The sequence below is a fragment of the Macrobrachium nipponense genome, chromosome 27 (assembly GCF_015104395.2).
Source record: "Macrobrachium nipponense isolate FS-2020 chromosome 27, ASM1510439v2, whole genome shotgun sequence".
NCBI lineage: Eukaryota > Metazoa > Arthropoda > Malacostraca > Decapoda > Palaemonidae > Macrobrachium > Macrobrachium nipponense.
The window spans coordinates 1,405,772-1,414,701 of record NC_087216.1 but is presented as its reverse complement, the minus strand read 5'-3'; the positions used below and the strand labels follow the sequence as shown (position 1 = coordinate 1,414,701).

The 8,930-nt window shown below is 35.8% G+C and overlaps 1 long non-coding RNA gene across 1 annotated transcript; it reads left to right on the top strand.

Moving 5' to 3' along the window:
* The first annotated feature begins 1,048 nt into the window (after positions 1-1,048).
* On the top strand, positions 1,049-5,357 carry LOC135200525 (uncharacterized). The gene is made up of 3 exons (XR_010311294.1): positions 1,049-1,406; positions 4,514-4,627; positions 5,226-5,357. It is a non-coding gene; the product is annotated as an uncharacterized LOC135200525 (long non-coding RNA).
* The last annotated feature ends 3,573 nt before the right edge of the window (positions 5,358-8,930 follow it).

Here is an 8,930-nt window from a genome sequence, read left to right as displayed (position 1 = left end):
CGGTATGTTTATTACAAAGAAAGTTAAAGAATAAGGTACTTCTTGTCCCTCTTTTCAGAGTTATTATGTGAGCTCCAGGTGAAGGCTATATATTGTCTCAGTATATGGGTATAAATGACGGTGCTCATTAAAAAAAAAAAAAAAAAAGTAACGCTGTAGTCTCCGTCTCATGATAAACTAGAAATTTTATTATAAGTATTCCTTGTCTTTGAAGCTGCGACTATATTCATTCGTTTCCTCTGTTTTCTTCTTCTTTTACGTGGGATTTTGTTTCATTGAGACATTTTAGTCTACTAGATTTCACGTATTTTGGCGTCAATCTATGTGGTACCAAGATCTGGTAGTTTGTTTTTGTTTTAATTTTAAGCTAGTTTTTTTTTTTTTTTTTCAAGAATAACCTTTTTTTTATTATTAACTTTACTTTAAAACTTTTTTTAACACTAGATATTAATTGTGATATTACTTACAAAATTAATACTGGCTATTTAAAAACAGTAATTAATGTACTCTATTGTTACTGGGTAAAATTCCTTTGAGTTATCCAGATCCCTCTGGCAGAGTAAATGGTAAATCTGAGAAGTAGTTTCCAATTTTAACGAATCCTGATTTATACCTTATTAGTTCCCACAGAAATATGTACTATTAACTCAGCGCATTTTCGTCGACTCCCATCTGTGCTATGGTTTGTTAAATTAATTTATTGTTGTGAAAGGCAACGAAGGAGCGGAAACTGAATAACAGGGACGGAGTTTTTACGCCAATTATTGTCTAGATTTTTCTTCTCCTCTTATCTCTCGAACTCATTTCGACTCGTGCCGTTTATAAAAATAATGTTGAAGAACTAAACCTTAGTAGATGTCATAAAGAGACAGATTTATAGGGACTTATAGAATTTAATGGCAGTGAAATAATTATTTAAAAGCCCTCTTTGGAGTATACTAGTTTGTCCTCTCAGCCAATCAGGAGTCGTTCTGACCTTCTCTGTTCGAAGGAGTTGCATGGACCCTCGTGATTGGCTGAAAGCTGTTCAGAAGGTTTTCAGATTTCAGTAAGGCTACAGCACTGCCTCAAGTCAGTTCCGTTCGGTTATCTTGTGTGTACATAATATTGTGACATCGTGACTGCAAATGGGAATTATTATTGGCATTGTAATGACGTAGTGAGATAGACTTGTGGATTTTATTCGTTGTGAAGCAGAGGTTAAAGGTCTCCATGGAATTTGCGATTTGTTCAAGTTATAGAAAGGTGCGTTGCCCGTCAGAAGAATGTCAAGTTGCTGCTCTCCTGAGGCCTCTTTGGGAAGTTCATAAGTAAATGAGAGGACGCGGTAATATAGGACTGAAGCTGTTGAAGGTCATTGAATTCTTATCTCCTTGGAGGAAAATGATTTGCTTCGTTCATCAAGAGTAAGTAAAGGTAGATCGCGACCATTGTTGGGTAGATTAAGCGTTTAGTAATCACTATGTGGCCAGTGATGTTATGTTCGTATTTATTTCTTTATACTTCGTTGCAGTGTGCATGGAATCAGGGTTTCGGGAATTTAGTTCAATCCCGTAGTGCATGATGTTAATTCGATAACATTCCATAAAATGAATCTGAATGAGAAAACTCGTTGGGATTGAGGTCCTTCTATTTCACTGGTTTTGTGTATATCCCCATATAAAAATCTGCAGTCCCACTGTAGACCCCGGTTTTGTAGTCTATAAGGGTGGGGTCCACTATCTGTTAAGTACTTATTTTTGAACGAAATTAATATTAGGAGCGTTCAAAACTGAAATGAAAAAAATAGGAAAATAATTACAATGACTAAATAATGGTAAATAAAATAATGCTAGTTTCAAAACCCCACACCTCAGACAAGTAGTTCAGAGGTGTAAAGAAAATACCTTTTTATGCTAATGAAAATATTAAAAACCAACATCCTTCTAACCACTTTTGATTCCTGTTAAGCACTGAGAGCCGGCCAAAATTTTGGACACTTAGGTTTAGAGAGATTTTTGAGTCAGCAGTAGTACTAGATAAGACTTTTTAACTCGTTTGTAACGCATTAAGGTATTTGTAATTAATATTTATTACTCTGCGTCTATATATAACGAATACGTGAGAATTTTGTGATTAGTGTTGAACTTTCGAGATACTTTGATAAGTTTCATCGTGAAGGTTGCTTTATTACTGTGCAATAAATCTGGCCTCGATCCACCAAGGGATAGGGCTCATGTTTATACACAAAACACTGTCATTCTTCATTGACAGTTCAACAAACTTACTCTCCAGGCTCCTTTTATTGATGTTCCATTTGAGTAGCTTGTTTCTGTGTAGTAATTCATATGTAATCAATAGGTCTGTATCCATTTGAATGATGAATATGCTTTTTGTGAAAATGAACGTCAGTAAGATGCGTTGGGTTAAAGACCCTTGGGCCCCTTAGAAAAAAATGTGGTAGCAGTAAGGCCTGGTGCCGTTGTAGGTATAAAAAGAAGAAGAAAAAAAAAAAAAAAGACTTGGAATGCTCAGTGTGTAGCTTAACTTGCAGAACGTTACCTTGAAATTTGTACGGGCTAAATGAAATTACGGTATTGCTCATGGCCATCGATGTTTCAAACGATTTTGACAACGTTGAAAATGCTTCGTAGCGCATTATTCTCCTCTACGTATTACAATTTGGACAAACCTTTCGATAAAATAAGATTTTTTGGGCGAAGAAAAATAAAATGTGGGAATAACTAATACATGGGTATAGCCTGGTTCCAAACCTAAACTGATCTTTGTCTGGAGCTAAAAAGGAAGGAAAAAATTGCGTTCTATTGACCCTAACTGTTGTCAAAAGGGCGAAGTTATTAGCATTAGTGATTTATTCGTGCTGTCTTAGTTTTCAATAAAGCCGTGTGTATCTTGCTGAAAACCTGATAAAAAAAAAAGCAATTCCAACGCCTGTAGTCGACGAGTTTAGAGTATATCGGCAAATGAAAGCATTTCGAGGACTGATGAAACTGTCTTCGGTTACTAATACTGATTGGTTTTAATTTGGTGATTAGGTTTCCATTCCTTTTTCCCGTAACAAAGTGCGTCAGTGTACCTCAAGCTGTAGGTATTATTAATTAAGGTTCTTTGCAGCGTCCCTTTGGCCCCCTAGCTGCAAACCCTTTCATTCCTTTTACTGCACCTCCGTTCATATCCTCTTTCTACCTTCTAACAATCGCGAGGTTTTCTTCCTGTTCCACCTTTCAAACATTTTTACTGGGTTTCCCTAACAGCGCTAAGTGACCTCGTAAGTCACAGCCCATGGCCTTTGGCCTAAATTTCATATTCTATTAGTCCCTATTGTATCACATCAGTGTCCCTTTTTTTTTAAGCCGAATAAATGTCTATGGTGTCATGGCTGAATTTTAATAAGTCTCTAATAATACAAGTTGGATGTGAAAGGATTAGTGCAAATCCTTCATACCTAATTCTCTTTCATTTCTCATCCTCCATTGTTATCGATTTTGGATAGATTTTCCACTGTCTTGTAGACTTTCTCCCAGAATTCCCATCTTGTTTACGTCGTCATCTGCAAACGTTTTCATGTCTGTCTTCGCTCTGCTACTTCCATATGAACGGCTTTCCTGGAAGATTAGGTGTTCGTGTATTAGAGCCTTTTCTTTTGCTTTGCCCTGAGGTTTCCGTTTTTCTGAGTTCTTTGTCTTTATATTTTTAGTTTAACATAGCGTCCTACTTTTCATGCCTTTAAAATAAGGTCGTATTGTATGCAGGTGGTACCTCTTTCATTTCAGTTGGAAGTAGCACCTCCCCCTTATATAAAATGGAGTTTTTTGTAGCTAATCGGTACTTAAAAAGTTTTAGAATGAATCTGTGGTACTGTGTAGAGGGGAGGAAGAGGCTGAACTCTGGAAAAACCAAGAATGAATTCAATAGCCAGTGTATGAGCTCCACTCCAGAAAAATACTTATTCAGTAGCCAGTGTCTACATTAAATTTCAGATAGGAATTTGTCAATGCGCACGTCCCGGATGTGCGTATAGACTCGACTCTCTCTCTCTCTCTCTCTCTGTCTCTCTCTCTCTCTCTCTGTTGGTCCTCTGCTTTTTAGGATTTTGTATTTTAATATTTGGTTCAAACTATCTTACCGTGCAATGGTTAACAATATACGCAATACTAAACCTTCAAGTAGGCGAGCGTAGCCTCGGTCTTGTCACTGTTGGAAAAGAGCCACAAACAATTCTACAGGAAATTAAGACTATTAACAGTGTATGACTTCCAAATCATCTGGGCTTCCTCATTTGAGTGCCTCCGAAGACTAGAGGGTTGCATTATTGTTTCGAGTTATTTCTTTTTTTTTTTTTTTTTTTTTTTTTTTGTTTTTTTTTTTTTTTTTTTTTTTAAGAGAGACAGAGACCTTTTTAAAGGTTGTTCAGTTTTGATAAACCATGTTCTGATTCCTAGTAGTTTTAACACAAAGGTTTAACACTAACGTGATTTATTAAGTAGTATTTTTTTATTATATATTTTTTCAGACTGGTGAGGAGGCTGTCCACTTTTCACACTGGTTGGCAAGTTACCGCTAGATATGAAAATGAATAAGTTTGGAATGGTTCTGACGCAGTTATACGGTCTATCCTTTGCTGTAGGTTAGTGAATTTTTATTTTTTAATTGGCCTACATAACTTGGTTTAGCAAGGAAAAGAAAAACTATTTACAAGTGAAAAACGTGTAGTATATCAATAAATCCGGAAGGTAATAGATTTATTAGAGTACTGCGTATTATCATGAGATTTTATATGCTAAATATATACGATTTGTTAAAAATTTATGTAGAATTGTACATGCCTATTTATGTATCACGTTCGTAAAAAAAATCTAAGTGCCTTTTGCAAATTAGTTAAATAAACTTGCAGTGTGCAAGCAACGAGCAGATTTCTGCTTTCACAAGTAACCTGGTTGCTTCTAATTGGCGTTGCTTCCTTTTTTAAGAGACCCATGTATTGCAAATGCTTCAGATTGGTCCAAATAACGTTCAAGTAGCAGCAATAAATTTATTTTGTTATCTACTGGTCACTTGGAACTCTAAAAGTTCCAGGATATGAAATAGTTAAACTGTAATTACGTGAGACGATATAACCTGAATCTCTCTCTCTCTCTCTCTCTCTCAATGCAAAATGTTTTTGTCATAAACATAAATTTGTAAGTATGCATATAATAATGCCATAAATTTTTATTTTTGTTCAGATTACCGATCCTAGATTGAGAGCAATCACTTCCATGGAAGACAAGCAAAGTACATCAATCAGCCATCCTTCGGCAAATGTTGGTTCGCAACCAAATCCTTCGGCAAATGTTGGTTCGCAACAAAATCAATAACCCCAAGTAAGGCATCATAATGCAAGTCTTTCTTCCTATTAGACACACTGTAGTATTTATCAAATAATGGTTGCAGTTGTTGTCAGCTTTCCTTTAACTTTATGAAGTCTGTATAAACTATTCGCATATTAGATTCTGGTGTATTTCTTGAATTGCTCTTAGGCTGGCGATGTCGTTCAAGTTAATGTTGGTACTATTATAAAAAGCACGTGAGATTGAAATGGCTTATATGAAATTTAAGTACGGTAGTAATATCACTTAATGTGTAATGAAGAGAAATTCCGTTATCTAGTGCCCTTTCTGGCTGCCAGATGGGGTTAACAAGAAGTTCACAGGGATAGAAGGCAGGTTATCTGAGATAAATAACTGACTATTTTTGCTTAAAAAAAAAAAAAAAAAAAAAAAAAAAAAAACATTCAAAAATGCTGAATATCGTGTTTCTTCATTTGGGGACAATTTTTGGTTTTAAAAAGACTAAACTCGCTACTTAAAGATGTGTTTGGGGATTTTTAACACGGGTACTAAAATTACTAACATTTTTATTGACTTTTAAAATCAATTTAATGCCAAAGATGAATTTATTACCAGTGTATATTAGGATTAATGTTTCGACATTCAGAACAGAATGAAATGATTCTTGATAAGAGAAAACAAAACCGAAAAGAGAGAAAGATAATGTCGAATAGATTTGCCTGGACTAGAGGCAGAATGTCATAAAAGAAATTAGATTTACATCTTATGTTCGTTTCAGCAGTCGAAAGATAATATGCGTATATGTAATTTGAGAATGAGAAATCACAAGAAATGAAAGGCATGAGTAAGTGAAGGATTATCTGTCCCTGTGCGATTAACTGATTTTTGTTAGAGAGGAGAGCGATTATGTAGTGCTTAAGGAATGTCAGTCACCCCAGAATATTTTATCATTTAGGTATCGTTCTCACCGTAAAAAGTGTCTTATCTTTTCATGTTTTAAAAGTTTTCTTCCGTTAGTATTTTATACACAGTCTTAGTAATTTATTACAGAAGACAAATAATAGCTTGACTGAGTTTTAAAGAATATTCAATTTTTAATGTTTTAACCATCCTGAAGTACTATTAATATATTAACCATCTTAAAGTACGTAACTTAAACTGAAGTGAAAAATAATGAACAGCAATTGAGAAGAAAATAGTCAATATTAATCCAGTTTCAACTGAAGTTAGTAAATGGCGTTCTTAGAGCACAGTTAGTATCGTCCTATACACAGATTGCTTAAAACAATGTTTTCGCAATCTCTTAATCACCAATGAATAGGACGTTTCCATCTCGTTTCTGCCTAGTGATGACACTGGCTGAATTCCTACCTGGCCTTCCTACATGTTGCCTGCCTTCAACTTCCATTTATGCTATTAGTTATCTGTTCGTCATCTCTTCTCATCGCTTGGGCCAAACCTCAGTCTTTAAGATTTCCGTTTATTTCTGGCCTCTGCTTATCATATCTGCCTGCCGCTATAATCCAGTGGCAAAGCCTCTAATCGTAGCACTGTATAATGACATCTTTTCAACTCTCCATTTTCTCTTTGTTCCCAGAAGTCTTTCTTGAGTTTACTATAGGGGTATTTTTATAAGTAGCTTTGGAATCTTTTTCCCATTCATCTAAGTATTTGTTTCTCTTCGTTCATCGCTTTCACAATCCAGTGTGTTTCCAAAATAACAGAAAAGTTTTACTTCTTCCAATGCCTTCCTACCACAGCAGTGTTGTAGGGAGGTAGTGCCGTCGGTCCTCCTCACGCGGAGCACTATAGGTATCACTCAAGGTTCTTTTCAGGGTCCCTTCGACCCCAAGCTGCAACCAGTTAAATTCATTTTACTTTATCTCCGTTCATATTCTCTTTCTTGCATGTGAATTTCCACCCTCTCCTAATAATTGTTTCCTTGTCAGGTTTTTCGTCCTGTTATACCTTTAAAACCTTTTTATTCAATTTCCTTTTCATCGCTGAACGACCTCATAGGTCCCAGCGCCTGGCGTTCAGCCCTGTTTTTATATTCCATTACACGTCAGTGATTTTCTTCTCGTTCTGCCTTGCTTTTATATTTGGTTTTGTAAATATCTCTTGGGTACTGAAGTCTTTCTCCATGTGTATTTTGCAATAGCTTGTGACACAACGTGGCATTTGGTAAATAGTTCATTGTTCGTCCAGACACCTTTTTTTGCAGCATTGACAGCGACTTCACAGCTGTATTATTTTCTTTGCATGATTCTCAGTCTCTATTTAGTTATTATTATAGGGAAGGGGGTTACGTTGATTTTCAGATCTCTCGCCATGTTCTGCCGTTGAAACTAGTTTACCTGCATGTAGTAACTTCCCAGGGGCTTCCCTTTCTACAGTCCTCTGTAGCTTCCTCCTTGATTGCGATAAACACCAAAAAGTTCAATGTTGACCTTTAATGAACTCCACACATTTATCTCAAATTCTTTAGGTACATCTGCCAGTGGCTTCATTCTTGTGTTTCTTCGCACAGAACCTTCCCTGTAAGTCACCTCATTACAAAAACCACCTCGGTTGTTGATACCTACCAAGAAACCAAACTTAATAATTATAGATTTCGACCATTTACTCATCCTTCTCCAGCATTTTTGCAACATGCCTAAGCTATTATTATTCCTGTATAATATTTTATATACCGTTTAGTTTGTCAATTATTTTCGTACCTTTTTACCTGATTCTATCCATTTGTTCAGGTTGCTGCACTTTCTAATAAGCCTATCAATAACCGGCTGTCCATCGCTTGTAAGTAACTTATTATTCCAAATGGACCATGTTTTTCATGAATTGTTTACTAGAGGCTTTTTAACCTCTTCACATGTAATTATTTACTGGCCCTTCTGTCATAACAGCAACATGTAATTTTTTATTGGCCCTTCTATTATTATAACAGTACCTTTGTTTAAATATGTTAATTCACATTGTTTTCAAAATACTGGTCCCGTCATTCATGCGTCTCATTCTTTCCAGCTTTTTCATGTCAGATGCGTTGCTCCTTTTGCACATTTTCCATGTGTGCTCAGTTGCTTCACTATTCCTAGTTATTGCCTGTAAGTCTTTTGTATGTTTGATCCCCTCCCGCCTTCCTTTGCCCTCGTTCCCATCCGTTATTTAGTCTTCCTCCTCCCCCTCTAAAGGTGGTAGTCTTCCTGTCTGTTGTCTATCCAGTTGTCTTCTTTCTATTAAGTGATGTTGGTAGAGGCATGGAATTTGATTAGATAGAACATGAACACCCTCATTGTTTAGACGTTACTTGCTTTTTGATGATTTGATGATAGTAATCCCAATAAATTAAAGTTAAGAGCTAATGTTCAAAGGTTGTTTCATCTTGCACTGAAAACTTCAATTATAATTTGTTAATGTGGAGAACTAATAAATGGGCGCCCTGTATAGTAAGTACTGCAGGTATTTTGCGGTGAGTTTTATGAAATGTATTTACAGAGCCCATACACAAATATGTTACCCGAGGTATTTTACCATGAAGGTGGTTATGACACTCCTATTTTCTTATCGTTATGTAGTGTCTGGAACTAATAACGATGTTTC